This window comes from Empidonax traillii, unplaced genomic scaffold, assembly GCF_003031625.1.
Source record: "Empidonax traillii isolate 1590-97213 ecotype Southwest subspecies unplaced genomic scaffold, ASM303162v1 scaffold1221:size261454, whole genome shotgun sequence".
NCBI lineage: Eukaryota > Metazoa > Chordata > Aves > Passeriformes > Tyrannidae > Empidonax > Empidonax traillii.
The window spans coordinates 114,771-128,299 of record NW_020956414.1 but is presented as its reverse complement, the minus strand read 5'-3'; the positions used below and the strand labels follow the sequence as shown (position 1 = coordinate 128,299).

The 13,529-nt window shown below is 44.6% G+C and overlaps 1 protein-coding gene across 2 annotated transcripts in view; it reads left to right on the top strand.

Moving 5' to 3' along the window:
* The first annotated feature begins 2,861 nt into the window (after window positions 1–2,861).
* Window positions 2,862–13,529, top strand: part of SLC6A1 (solute carrier family 6 member 1) — a 64,106-nt gene continuing 53,438 nt past the window's right edge. The window contains exons 1-2 of one of the 2 annotated variants that reach the window (XM_027905910.1): window positions 2,862–3,041; window positions 10,438–10,504. The gene's annotated coding sequence lies outside the window, so the exon portion shown is untranslated. The remainder of the gene's footprint in view (window positions 3,042–10,437; window positions 10,505–13,529) is intronic. The other variant, XM_027905912.1, reaches the window with a different exon arrangement.

Below are 13,529 nucleotides of genomic sequence, written 5' to 3'. Positions count from 1 at the left end.
AGGAGCTGCTTTAAGCAGGAGCTCCTTCTTCTTAGATGTTTTTGAGTAACTCTGCAGCGCACAAGAGCTGATTCCAAATCAGATACCCGAGGTGTTCAGTGGGCAGACAGGAGTCTTCACATGTAGGTACCAAGAGGAGAGCAAGCATCAAGAGCATCACAAGCCTGTGCAGCCTGTGCTGAAATCTACGCTTTAGTCTCATGTCTTTTAGTTTAAACTTAATCTGGACAAATCTCCGTGCCTCCTTCTAAGCTGGTACAACTGCTGCACCCCAAAGCTCTGGGTTTTGATGGAGCAGCAGCAGAACTTTTTCAAGTCAGTGAATTGAAGCATGACATCCAATCCTAAACAAATCTTTCCACTGGACTATGTCACAGCTCTCCCAGCAGTTAAATACTTGGAGATTATGACATTGCCTCCAAAACACATCATTCCTTTCTAAACGTCCCCTGGCACAACTTGAGGCCGTTTCCTCTTGTTCTATCATTTGTCACTTGGGAAAGGAGACTCATACCCACCTCACTACATTCAGGTAGTAGTAGAGAGTGAAAGTCTCCCCTGAGCCTCCTTTTCTCCAAGCTGAACAACCTCAGCTGCTTCTCACAGGACTTGTTCTCTAATATCAGAACAACAGGGTAATTTTAACTTTCCGTATCTCTCATGGGCCATAATCAGAGCAAACAGAATTCAGGTGATCTTGAAACCTACTGTCTTAATAGGGGTGCTCTGCTGGAATGTTTATCACACACACTGACCAGCAGCTCATGAGCATCAACTTGGGAATAACTGTGCTAGTATTTTACTCTGTACATTGTTGGCTGTTAATACAATTTCCCTTAATTCCCTCACAGAATGTCAACTTATTCTGCAAAATCAGAGCTTTCCAGTATAAAGAAACAGTTCTAGGCTAAAGTACTGCATCAAAAATGTGAGAAGTGGCCCAAAATCTTCTCCTTTGGCCATCCATGCTCAGTTCATGTAGTGACTTTTCAGGTGGTAGTTTTGAACTTTCTGCAGCAAATTGTCACTGAAGCAAAAGGAATCCAACCCCACTGTGTTTTCACCAGTGCTCATGGCAAGCCCAAACCCACAGAAAGGTGACATCCAGCCTCAAGTGAACAGAACAGTCAATTAGTGCTACTCTGACAGCAGGTCTAAACAAGTGAATATATCGTGTATTTTAAAAAAGCCAAGTCAGTCAGAACCAATACTTAGCCAAAACACAAGGACAATAGGACTGTGATGAGTACAAGGGATAATCAAGTGCTAATCAGTAGCAAAATCTGTAACCCTGAAGTAATGATAGAGATGTCAGAGCAAGCAGTGGTTATTCATTGCCCCTGTATAAATCAGCTAGAATATCATTAGCCATTACCTTTTCAAGCCACATGGGCAAAGAAAATTCCTGATTATTATGGTAGATTACAGGACAATCCAATTATTATTCTCAGCATAAATACTCCTTGCAATTAACGGGCAACAGTGTTAAACTCTGCTGACATATTTTCTCCATTAAAACTTAAAAGCAAGTCATTGAAGATTTTGAGCAATCTGGCAACCTCTGCACAATTAGCTGGGCTTCAAAATGGTAATTAGCCCATTTTAGGAGATGTGTCCTCTTGATCCTTATGTCCTAGTAATAAACATAAGTGTTTGTGTTTCTATTGCTGTGTGATTATCATGTATGAAACACTAGTTCACACATCATCCTCAAATTCACGTTGAGCAATGAAAGTGTAACTAAAATAGATTAATATTTGGGATGGGTTGGTAATCCATTGGTGGGATAAGGGATAATCAAAAACCTCCTCCAGGAAGGAAAAGTAGGAGGCCAGGTCTTCCTGACTCAACCAGTGGATGAGAGTGCAATGCATGTTGCTGGATTTGTTACTGATTTGGTGTACCTTGAGACAAAGATCTTAGTAGAGATTGTGAATGGTACTTCATCTTGTAAACAACAGAAGTTGTATTTTAATGCAGTGAGCCATATAGGACAGGACAGGGGATTGATTCTTGATGCAACTGCATTGATGATTACTTTTATTCCTCCTGCAAGAGAAATCAGCTCACCCTGAGACTTTAGAAGGTGTTCTCTGGGTTCAGTCCTCTGGCCACTGTCAGTGCCAATCACCCATTTCAGGGAGTCACCTGGGAAAGTCAAGGGAGCCAGTGTTTCTTCTTGCAGCTGTTGACATTCACTGGGTGTCTTGGCTGTGGCTGTCCCTGGTGAGCAAGGAGTGGCACTGGAGAGCACCTGCTCTGCCACCCCTGAGACGTGGCAGTGCTGCTCTGACATGTCCCACTGCCCTGAACCCACCTGCTCTGGGTCCAGCCTGGAGCAAACTGTCAGGAGAGGGGTGCTCAGGGATGCAGAGCTTACACTGGGGGGACCCCAAACTGAGCAGGATCCAACAGCGGGGAGATTCTGACCACTTCTCTCCCTACACTTCAGATGTTTTTGGGGGACCTTGGGAACGCACCTGCACTTTGGCACTTCCAAAACACAGCTCCAAGCACCCCTGTTTGAAACAACTTGGTAACACACACGACCCAGACTCGCTCAGAGGGCTGTCAGGCTCCACCACCCCATCAGACTCGCTGCTCTCAATCACTCCCTTCATCTTTGCTTCAGTCGGGCTGAGGGGGAACCCAGCTGAGGGGAATCAACCCGTGGACGGGATCTACCCGGCACGACCCCTCAGTCTCCGCGGGGCAGAAGGGGTGAATTGGGTCAGAGGTGTCGTTTCACGCCGAGAAGCGAGGTCTCAGCCCGCTCCGGCCCCCAGGGACATCATCCGGCCCCGGGGGGACCCGCAGCTCCCGGGGGGCGGGCAGGGGGCGGGCGGGGGCGGTGCGGGCCCGGCCCCCAGCCCGCTCGGGCGCTGCCGTGCGGGGAGGGCTCGGCGGAGCGGCGGGCGCCGAGCTTTAAATGAACATTAATATCGCTCGGGGAGGGCAGCACCGGTGGCTCGGGACGGGCGGCGGCGGCGGCGACAGCGGCACCTCCAGCTTCTCTTTCTCCTCCTCCGCCACGGTGGCAGGTAGGTGTGCGCCTTCCAACGCGAACTTCAGCCCTGCTCCGCGGCCCCGAGGCGGGCGGGCGGCGCTGCTCTGCTCTGCCCCGCGGGGGGACATCGCGGTGTCCCGCGCCCTTCCCGCCGGGATGCTGAGATGCCGCTGGGATGCTGAGATGCCGCCGGGATGCTGGCGGGGGACGCAGCTGCCCCAGGGGGGACGGAGGCTGAGGCGGCATCTGCCCGGAGGGCTGCGGAGCCCCCGCGGGCAGCGGAGCGGGGCGCGGAGGGGCCGGGGGCGGCGGGGGTGAATCCCCCCGGGAACGGCCCGGGAAGCGGCCGCCTGTTGCCGCCGCGCTGGTGGCGGTGCGGGAGCGCCGGGCTGGCGATGTCGCGGCTCCCACGGGCACGGGCAGCTCCGTTTGGGATCTGCGGAGCCTTCCCCGGTCCATGTGCGCCTTCACCCAGCGCTGTCGGTGCGGCGGAGCGGGACCCGCGGGGGTCTGCGGGGGTCTGCGGGCGCCCCCGGGCCCCCCGCTCAATTCAAACCTGGAACGGCCTCACCTTAATAATAAAAGTTATTTCCAGAAGGTGGAGTGTTTTTATTTTCTTTCGTTTGATATTAAATGCGTCCCCATGCCCTCGGTTCGTCCCTGGCACGGCGCGGATGTGGAAACACAAAGTGTCAGCCCAGTGCTGTGTTTCTGGCTTGTTGGGAATGGATTTAAAGCTTTAGTTATAATTTCAGTTCGTCTGTGGGCTTTGCTCGGTTGCTTTAGGACTCGTTTAAACTGTATTTTCAACAGAGACGAGTGAACTTTAAAGAAAATCAGGTCAGGCATAGATTCCGGGCATCAAACCCTTTCAGGTCCCAGAAATAGCCACAGAAGTAGCGTGACCAATTCTTTTTTCATGCACAAAGCTTTCTTTTTTATTTTGGCTGGAATTCCTGACAGATACCGGAGCTCATCAACTGGATATTTCCAGCTTACTTTAATGAAATAAGCATGCTTTCTAAGCTTGCATTTTTATGCCAATTATGTTAGTCTCCCTTGATTATACGAGGTTTGAGTTTCTGACTGAGCTTGTAGTTCTTAAAATAATAAAGTCTGTTCAGCACAAGATTTTTCTTTGTGCATTTTTGGGGCTTAGATCTGTGGGAAAGCAAGAAAGAAGGTGATGAAACCTACATTAGCTGTTATGAGGTAAAACATGGACATTAATAGAAAAGGTTCAGAGGTTTTATTTCTAATGATCTGCTCTTGTAACATAGGTGTCCTTAAAGTTATTGTATCTCTTGTAAAGTCTTGAGCAAGAACTGGCAAATATTTATCTTGCAGTAAGTGGGTCAGATGATAACATCTTCCACTGGATCTCTTACTTCTGTATTGGGCAGCTTTGGTTGCTAAGTAGCTATGAATTTCTAATCCCAAAGTCAATGATGTCATAATGACATCATCACATCCTTTCACTTGATTGATTCTCATAAGAGAACGGTAATAAGATTTGATATACATGTCCCATCTCTTTAATATTCTTCCTCTGCTTCAGGGGATTTCCTGACCTGCCTGGCAAATTCCAGTGAATCACACTGAGCTCTAGTAAAAAGACTTTTGGAGACGAGGTGGAACATTAAAGGGACAGTGGCTGCTCCTGGTCTTTTCAAAACCTGAGGAACTTGGCAGTTTATGTTTTAAATGTGGAGTTCTGGATATGGAGAGCAGTGAATTAAAGCTTGGACTTACTAAATCCCTGTGCAGGTGCGAAAGTGACTTGAATTTCAAAGACACTTCAGCACCGTTGAGAATCAAGTCACTTCATGTGTTGTGTATCTACTTTAGGCAAGGCAGGGGGCACAGAGAAAACATAAGCTGTTTCAGCTGCCAAAATAAATTTCGCCTCTAATGGTAAATGGATGAAATCCGTCAGAAATTGCCACGTTGATGCCATGTTAAGAATGATACTGAATGATACTGAAGACAGCACAGAATTATTTGTCTAATTAGGTAACATAATTTAACCATTGGTAAGCTTGAAGTATTTTAATAGCAGCACTGCCATCTTAGGGAAGTCCATGTAAGAGAGTTTTAAATATTTAGAGTTTATAGAATTGATGCCTTTGGTTTCTTCTGAGGTTAAAGGTACAAGTGTTGTCATTTGATGATGATGATGAGCATGGACTGCTAGTTTTTACAATTTATTTTTATTATGTGTGTCCGTTTGAGCATGGGTCTGCGTGAATTCTAGGTTGTTGTTTTCCTGATAAATAATTTTGCTATTGTGAATTTCTTCATACCTGGTGAGTCTGAAATATTGCAGACAGGGCTTGTGTGTTCCACATGCCCGTGGAAAAGGGAGAAATCGAAGCAATTTTCACGTCTGCTTTGTTGAACGTGTAGTTTCGTTTGGTAAAGTTAAAAGCTGAGTCTGCCTCATAACATTCAGAGACTGCATAAACCAATCTCGCTCGATTCATGAGCATTGTAGGTTGCTGAAACATATTTCGAAAGTAAACAATGATTTATTAGCACGGACGAGTTGATGGTTAATGTGTTTACTGAAGAAACTGACTGCTGAGGTGGTGCTTCTATTATTGCCAAAGTACTGCAGCGTTGATGGCACTATTAAGTATAACAGAGTAGTAATTGAACACGAGGAGTGGGAACAAGTAGGTAGGTGGTGGGAGAAGATGTTTTTGTATATTCGAATCTATTCACCATGTAAGTGCAAACCAAGCTCCAGATGCAAAAAGGAGATTTCTAAATAATCTGTAAGAATTCTGCACTCATCATCCTATACACAGTGACAAATTTCCACAAGCTTCAGGTTCTTTCTGGGATGACTCAACCTCGAACAAGTGATTTGGAAAAAAAAAATATTATCTCTGAAGAGAATCCTTGGTGACAATTTCTTTTCAAGTTATCTTAGGATTTTTCTACTTGCCATGATTTCTTCTAACTCGTGCTTTGCCTTGAACATTGGAGACGAGAAATGAGTTTGGACTTGAGGATAAATCTGTGCCTTTCCCCTGCGTGTTAGATGGTCATCTGTGACATTTGCGTGGTTGTGCTCTAAGTGCGGTGACACATTTGGTTACATAAAGCGCAGAAAGCCGTGCACCTCAAAGCCTTCCCGAATGCCTGTAGAGGAAGGTTGATGCTGCAGTTCTGACCTCTTTGAGCAGGCGACGACAGCGGAGACGTGGCCAAATAAAGACAGTGAACGCTCAGAGTCGTGACAGAGCTCGCTTAACACCCAAGGTCAGTCGTTGCAGAGAGCTCAGTAAAACAATGGACAAGGCAACGAGGGCAATAGCAAAAGCAATCTTTAGATTTTTGTTGTCTGCTGCGAGACTAAACTGGGCTCAGATCACGGGTGAATTATCTGGTATCTGGCTTAAATAAACCACAGCCGAAATGCTTCAGAACTTCTGGCAACTGAGACATTCTGTTCCCCCGCTTCCAGGAGCGTGTCCTGTGACTGGCAGTGTGAGGACAGCCAGCGTTTCAGCCCCAACTTTTGCTTCTGTCCTGAGCTCTGTGAGAGAATACAACGAACTACCAAGTGGATTATTGGATTTACCTTTTTTTTTTTTTTTTTTTTTTTTTTAGATTTTTAAGGGGAAAATAATACCTATAAAATCTGACAGTTTTGCAGGCCACTTCTTGTGAGCCTTTTATAAGGGCAACACTGGCAGCTGGATATTCGAAATGTGTTTTGTTCCATCAGATTAAAAGGTAGTTTGGTAATTAATGCACCTACATCTGGATCTTCTTTACTTATGGAAAAAAAAAAACCTGCCAGAACACAGACAGGATTTGTCCCTTATACACTAGGAAGTAAAAAAACAAAAGTGTATTTCTGTATGTTAATTCTGCCCTCCTTCCTCTTATGAAGGCACTCAAAGAAGGAAAGTCTCACAGCGTACCATGAACAACAGATTGTTTCTCTACAATAAACCCTTGGGGTTTGTATTTTTTTGGTTGGTTGGTTAGCTTGGTTTGTTTTGATGGTTTTGGTGTTTTTTTAAAAAATTTTTGCACAAATGCATTTTTCAATCATTTTATTTGTTCAAGATGTGGCCAACGTGCAGCTTGTGAGCACAGAAGAGGCTGCCCACGTCCTCAGCAGCAGAGCTGATGTAATCTGCAAACCCAGGACTGAAGGCTGCCTCAGTCGCGCTGGCAGAGCTGGAACAACATCAGCTTGGGAGGTCACGCTTTGGCTTTTTCCCGAGGAGAAGGACTCAAACCATTGCATTAACATTCCGATAGCTCCGTGTCGCTCCTCCAGTGTACCAGAAAATGCCGCTGTTTCCACAGCAGCTCTGCTTTGTTCAGTTAATGACAGCTCTGGCACAAAAGGGGCCTGTGGGTGCAGGGAACCCACGAGGTGTAACAGGTACAAACCCTCCGCCTTCAGCCGTGATTGATGCAGTGCTTTGAGTAATCGCTGTGGTGCCTCACAAGTCCCGTGCCTAACTTATCTGTAGCAATTCCGACCTGCCGCTGTTGACTGCTTAGGGGAAAAACCCAAAACACCAACACAAAAAGAAAAGCCAAAAAACCCCCAAACAAAGCAACAAAACAAACAACAACAAAAAAACCCTGAGAGAAATAAAGTCAATCCAGATGTAGTACCTAACATTATCTATTAGATATGATAAAGCTTCTATTTAAACATATTTGCGGTCACAGAGTCACAGAATATATCATTCCAAAATCACAATAATATCTGAAAGAGTTCATTGTCCAAGAATAGAAGTTATTTAAAATCCATGAATACATTGATTTATTAAGCTGGAAAACTTTGATTTTATTCCAGTTCTGACCTTTATATTTTTAAACATGTGATATGTTGAGAGCAAACTTAGTGCTGATTTTAATCTGAAACTCTGTCTTACAGTAGTCTCTATTGAAAAACTGAATCTTTTTTGTGTAGAATAACAATTATTTTAATGTGTAATGGAAAACATACAGTGAAAAATCAGTGCTCTTTGTACCAATTGTAAAATCGTGTAACAAGAGAAAAGTGTAGTAAGAACAATGGATGAAAAACTCATGTCAGTGGGGAATAAACACAAAATTTCCTTTTGAAAAACAGATGCTTTCAGTTACCAATCAATGTATTCCTTTCAACACATACTAGAAATTTGTGAGGAAATTCTCCCAGTCTGATCTCGAACTCCGCTTGTGCAAGGAATTCTGATTTCCCACCTCCCCCTCTTTTTGAAGTAAAATAGATTAAACCGAGCTCAAGATGCAAAGTCTCTTCCCAGAGAAGCTCGTTCAGTGCTTTCATCCCTTCACAGCAGTGGCTGCTGGAGGGGAAAAGTTTGTGGAGTTTGTGCAAAGAGTTTTCTTCTGAAATGTGACTTATGATGTGCATTTGAAGGTAGAGGGAGCAAACCACCACCCATCCCACCTGAACCTCTGGATTAGTTCCTTTGGGGGTTCCGTGACACATCTCAGGGAATTGGTTTGATTGGTGGCTGCTTTGGTTTGGGATTTTTTTTTTTTTTTTCCCTGGCTGAAATGTAGTGGGGACTTGGTTTCACAACCGACACAGTGCTCAAAGTGAAAATACTTTCCTCTCCCAAGGTGCTATTGCAGTTTAACAACTCCCTTAATTTCAGGCTACAAATGTTTCCCCACAGGACCGTTCTCTCAGAGAAGCTGAGATGAAACGAGGCAGCTGCTTTAAAAACAAGTATCACAGGAATAAAACCTCGCCTCCAGTTGTGGCCATAACAAGGGGGGCACTGTTTAGTATTCTTCTCTTCCCCAATTGTTTTTAAAGGCTAATGAAAGCCTAAGGAGACACTCAGACAGTCACACTAGCACAAATCCCTATTATTGGCCTGATGATGAGCCTTGGTGCTGAAATATTTGCATGCTGCATCTTTGTTGCCTTCAGTAAATGCTACAAATAGCAGGAAGGGATAGATAAAATGGCACAGATGCTTTAATTATGATTTGATTACAGAGCAACCAGAGGAGTCTATTCTGAGGAATGTGCAATTAGAGAAAATTCTGAGGACTATCTAACCTTCCGAAATTAAAATTAACTGGGATTATTTGAACAGGGCTTTAACACTTCTGAGAAAAAAAAATACCGTTCCTCAAGGATCTTACTGCTCGTGTGTGATAGATCCTCTCCAGCTTAGCAGATGGGCTTCAGGGTAACACAATGTCATCTTCCTCAGCTGTGTGTGCTGCTTTGCCTCACCTCACAGTCCCATTTTAGCATCCCTTGCTGGTTGTGGACAGGAGGGTGAAGCAGAAACTGCACTTGGACTGGAAGGAAACAGCCATCCCTGAGTTGAAACACATGAAAAGGAAGAGCAGTTCAAGCACTCCTGGGTCATCTCTCCATTTCTTCTCCGTGAAAACAAGAGTTTTCCCATCTCACAAGCAAGGAAAATAGGAGTTGTGCAGTGCTCGTTACGCAGGTTCCAAAGGGAAGGCGCAGATGGAAAATTCCATGCCTTTTCCTCTTGCAAACTCTTGAATAGCAGGAACCTATATGATTAAATATGTTAATCTTCTTTGTGGGCTTAAGTGGTACAAACGACTTGAACTTAATTCCATTGATTTCCCTGGCTGTCAAACAGGAGCAGAATTCAAAAAATCTATCCCAGAGCTGACCAGCAGCCTCCAAAGTCAAGACACTTAAATCTTATGGAAGTTACGTTCTGGGATAGTAATCGTGGCTTTCTTCCCTGTTTTGGGCAGGCAGCATCATCTGGAATTGAGGGGGGGGCGGGGTGGAGATCTTGGACCTGGAGTGAGCAGAGCAGAGGGACACACCTGCAGAGGGAACAGGAGCTGTGGGGTGAGGACACGAGCAGCTCAGGAAGCTCTCAGGTTGTGAACTGCAAACAAGTCATGTCTCACTTGCTTTTCCTCGATGTTTAGCACGTGCCTGTACCCACAGGAGGGTGTTGTGTGTTTTTTTTAATATGATTTTCTGCAGAGCCTAATATAAAAATATTTATGCCTTATGCTTGAAAAATTATACTTCAAGTGTATGTCAGCTCTCCAGCCTGGAAGAACAGGGTCTGCCAGGGGCCCTCCTGGGCTCTAGTTTGGGATGCAGTGTTTGCTTTGGGGCTGGAGTGTGGCAGCAGTGGAAGGGAGAAAGGCTCCTGCTTGAGGGTGCTTTGTGAGCCCTGCTATTGCAGAAACCATGGGAAAATGGGCTTTGCTGCTGCCTGGCTGCTCTGACAATGGATGGGGGTTGTGAGAGGGGCACAGCTGGTTCCATTTGTCTCCATGGTGGGTCTCTGCTAATCACTGACCTTGCTTTTGACCTTGTTTACCTTCAACAGCAAGGGCTCCAGCTGACCTGACACTGGATGTGGCCAACACAGGTGATAGATGGGGTCCAAGACACTTCAAGAATTCCTGTTCTTTCCCAACAGGTGCTGAGCACAATTAAGCCAAAGATCAGCAATGGATTCAGCAGCCTCTCAGTCTCCTTTGTCAATTGTAAAGACATTTTCTAGTGTAGTGCCTTCTTTATTTATTCTAACATTTCTCTTTAAGGGCATTCCAACCCTCCAACTTCAAAGTATTTCTGTTCCTACTGACCCATGTGTATTTCCCAGGGATAAAACCCCCTAGCCAGCAACTTAGGGATGATTTGTCAAGGGTCACTTTAATAAATTAGGTTATTTATTTTCTGCCTGAAATTCCCTCGTTGGTGACTAAGAGAAACTTTGTATTAAGCTGTGCAAAGCATAATGAGGTTGCTGTAATGCTTTGATGTGGAAATGCTTAAATGCCAAAAAAAAAGAAGAGGAAAAAGAAAAGTGGTTTTATGTATAGAGACAGCTTGCTTAAGGTATCTAGGGACAATTTATATAAACCAAACATAGATTATATTGTAAAGATTATAGATTTTGATAACAGCCCCTTAAAACTTCGATATCAGACTTCCTAAAAAGGTCAAAATGAAATTATTTTCTTGAACTCGGCTGCTGATATTTACAAACCCAGTCCTTTATAAAGACAAAGATCTCTGTGGTATCAGTTGTAGAGACATTAATATTACAATAGATGTACAGTAAGATTTTGTTTCCTCGTCCCTATTACAAAGCCATTCTTCACCAACAAACTTACTGAGCAGACTGCTAATTTTTCTGGAATTAAGAGGCTGGGGTGAATTTGCACTATGTTTGTCTCACTTAATGAAGGTGGTTATATAAGAGTTGCTTCCCCTCAGCTGATTGAATTGTATTTCCCCTGCCACTTCTTGCTTTCCATGTGGCTTATAGATTATCAGAACAGAGTTTGCTGCATTTTCTTCTTTTCTTCTTGTATCTTTCCTCGAGGCTTATTAGCACAAAGTAGCTCTGAGCAATGGCTTGGACACCAGAGATTCTGAAAGCCTCAAACAGCCATAATAATGGAGTTGGATGAAGGATGCTGGTTGCCATGGGAACGGTGCATGTGCCACACAAGATAATGTAACTGCTGTAGTGCAGAGAGCCGTGCTGCATATTGATTGCAAGATTGCTCGAATTCCTCAGAAATGTTGTGCTTTGTGCCGGGTGCTCCACCTCAGCAAGTGAGAGAAGCTTATCAGCTGGACCTAATCCAGGGAGATTTTGGCAATTTGGAAAAAAAGCTGGCTTTTGTGTGTGAGGGGGAGAAGAAGGGTCAGAACTCCTTGAGAGTATTGTTGGGTCCACGACCTTTCCCTGTTGAGCTGACAGTGTCCTAACTGCTGTGTTAAATCAGAGTTAATGAAGTATTGGAACTGAGGCACCAGGGGTGACTGCCCTGAGTTAGAAGTGGCAACAGGAGGCCTTAGGAAACTGAACATCCACCTGTAAAATGTTTCTTATGGTGGCTGCTAACCTGGACACTTGCACGGTGTCACAGTGCCCCACTGCTCCTTTTTGGAGTGCTGCTGAAAAGTTCCTTTTCGTTCCAGCTTGCCAAGGAAGAATCTAATTAGTGGCATGGCTATGCAAAATACTGTGATTAAGAAATGTCATACTCACTGACAGCCAGGAGGATGAGGGCAGTATTGGGCATTTCACCATGCTCTAGGAAGGTAAAACACGAACTTCTTAATTTGGAGTAATTCTGTGTGAGAGCAGCCATAAAAATGAATATGGTTTTGCTATAATTCTGCAGTTCAAGTTTCTGGGTCTTAGAATGACAAAGAATCTCTAGTTATTGCCTCCATATCCCAGATCCTCACCAGCATAAACCAGCAAAGTTCCATGTGGTGGAAGGCAGTTGGGTCCACTGTTGCTCAGGATGATTGTGCAGATGAGGTAATGCAAATTAAAACTGTCCTTGTGATGTTATCCCCCTGGGAAAGGTGATGCCAGACATTCTCACTTGCTTTCAGCAGGATTTCTGGCAGTTGGCCACTTGTTAGGGAATGACTGTGTAATTATTGAACTTACAAGGCTTTTGGAAATTATGTATATTGTTTCATACCTACCTCATGCCGTTTGAATCTCTGGCTGTTGTCTGAATCTGCCTTAAAATTATCAAAACTTTGATTTAGTAAGGTTTTCTGTGTCAGCTGCAATAAGATCCTTATCTGGAGGTAGAGATTAGTAACTCAAAATGTATCTGATGTGTTATTTGTCAGAAACGTGGCTGAGAGGACATATTTAGAAATGCTGGGCTGCTGTGCCCTCTGGGCATCATTCACAGGTTTGTGTGACTTTGTTCTTCAGTATGGGTCATCTCAAACGTGGTGCTCACATAGTCATTGAATTTATTCTTGACTGCTATTTTTGGGTTTAGATCTAACCATGCCCCAGCAGAGCACCTGGTTTTATTGCCAGTTGAAAAAAAAAAACCTTGATTGTATAGGATCAGCTTCTCTGGAGTTCTTCGGGGCTTTTCTTGGGCTGAGATATCCTGGTTTATGACCAAGACATCTGCTTTGTAATGTACAGACAGTTACATTTTAGAGCGCTTAAACATAGCAAAGGAACTAGTCCTTCTCCAGTGGAACCTGGCTCTGGAGGTGTCCATCGTCCTGCAGCGTGGTTGAGCCTTGTGGCAGCGCTTGGTTGGAGCGGTGCCTCACGTGCCCTGTGGTCCCTTCCTGTGCAGCTCCTGTGTCCAGGAAGACCAGGAACTTCCTCCAGGTGTCCAGGAATCAGCCTGTCAGCTCTGCAAGTGTATGAATGTGCATAAACACACTCACATCACACGATGCATTTGTGCATGGACAGATACATACACGTACTCTGCTGCTCTCATCTCTTCCTACCATCAGTTATGCTCCTGCTGCTACTTGACAGTGTTTAAGATGACTGCTTGGATTAGGAAGTGCTTCAGTTAGGATCAAAGAGACCAAATTGGAATAGATTTTCATTTGTAGCTGGTTTTTTTTTTGGTCTGGTTTGGTTTGGTCTGGTTTGGTTTGGTCTGGTTTGGTTTGGTTTTTTTGGCCTGTGCTGTGCACCCAGCTGGAAATGGTTTGTCACCTTAACAAGGTGGTAACAACCCTCTGAATGAACATGTAGCCCTGGCACAG